Source organism: Loxodonta africana, chromosome 22 (assembly GCF_030014295.1).
Source record: "Loxodonta africana isolate mLoxAfr1 chromosome 22, mLoxAfr1.hap2, whole genome shotgun sequence".
Lineage (NCBI taxonomy): Eukaryota > Metazoa > Chordata > Mammalia > Proboscidea > Elephantidae > Loxodonta > Loxodonta africana.
The window spans coordinates 42,459,031-42,460,739 of NC_087363.1; positions in this window are offsets into that span (position 1 = coordinate 42,459,031).

A 1,709-nucleotide genomic window follows, 5' to 3' on the forward strand; every position below is an offset into this window, starting at 1 on the left:
GATCGTACAGATCTCAAGCCAAGACTAAGTAAACTTAAGGCTCTGAGATGTTAATTTGCCACATATCACACAGCAGAGCCATCATCAGAACCCACGTCTGACGCTAAAGCCCCATCCTTTAACACTAGGCTATGTTGTTTGATCATGGAAGTACCAAACAGACAGTTTGAGGGATAAGCTCTACCAGCGCCCGTTCAAGCAGTCTAGGGAGCCAGAGAAACCTGGTCCAAGAAACTGCATTGTCAGTCACTGGGCAGATCTGTTCCTATGTGGGGTTGGGTCTCCCACCTTGCTGGAGAGATGACTCCAACCACTGAGATCCGCCTTCCCAACCCCATTTGGCTGATGACTGGGCTTCCCACAAGGCATGCCCTCAGGAGAGGACAGGGTGATCAGTAACCACTCAGTCCACAAATCTGGTTTTAGGGGCTTTGGACACTGAGAGGTGGATCTGTGACAAATGAGGGTTCTGGCCAGCTCACCCGGGCAATGCCGTCCTGTGGGGATGGTTGAGTAACCAGCTGCCATAACCCTAGTGGGCATCCAGCTTCGCTGTGAGCACCCTTAATATGAACACTGCAAAGCCAGAACAGTCATGTGGCCGGGAGGACACACCTAACTCTGCAAGGTGGAAGGGGAGGTCACAGAGGTAATGTCACAAAGGAGGTGACAGCTTCCAAGCTGCCCCCACCTCTAGCCCCTCCTCCCTTTAAGAACATTACTTTGTCCTCCCCTCCAAGAGACCCCTTTAGCCATCTGGAGAAAACCTCTTTTTGAAAGCTCAGCTCCAAGGCCACCTCTTAAAGCTTTCTCTAACACCTCCTGTAAATATACGTCCCAGAGTTTCATCAGGGAGTATGAAACACTTCAGCGTGCCTACCTACCCACCTAGCTCTTTTACCCCAAGTGTCTTCAAGGCAGGGATAGCATCCTCTGTGCCTAGCACGCTGTAAGTTATCAGAGTTCAGATACCGAGCTGGTGGGAAGAACTTGTTTATAACATGCCTCTGTGGCAGGTACTGTGCCAGATTGTTTATACTCTTTCTCTTTACAGATGAAGAAACTGAGGCACAAAATAGCAAGAACTTGCTCAACTTCTGCAACAAGAGTCAGAACACAAAGGCTTTTTTTTTCTTCCCTAACTTCAAGGCCTCACCCAACAGGTCTAGCCCTGTCCAACAGAACTTTCTGTGATGACGGAAATGTTCTATAAGGGTGCTGATATGCAGCCACTAGTCAGTTGTGATTACTGAGCACTTACAATGTGGCTAGTGGGACTGAGAAACTGAATTTTGAACTTTATTTTATTTAAATTAGTTTAAATAACCACACGTGCTAATAATGGCTACTGTATGTATTCGACTGGATTTGAAGTCTACCTCTTGTTCACTGGCTGAGAGATTTGAGGCAAGCTGATGCATCTCACAAAGTGCAGTTGTTCCCACAAGGCAACAGTGGGAACACTTCCTGAAGTTACCTTTGGGCCCACTTGAGATCATTACATGAGAAACGCTAAAGCTCTGTATCAGCAGAGAGTGCAGTCTCAAAAGTGGATGGTGCCTAGGCTGCGATGAAGGGATATCTGAGTTGGAGCCCTTGGCAGGGATAATGTCAGGATCTGCCTTGGGACCCAAGTACCAGCCACATGGCCTTAAGGAAGAAAAAGCTTCACCTCCCCTCCTTTCACATATACACACAGGGCACAGACC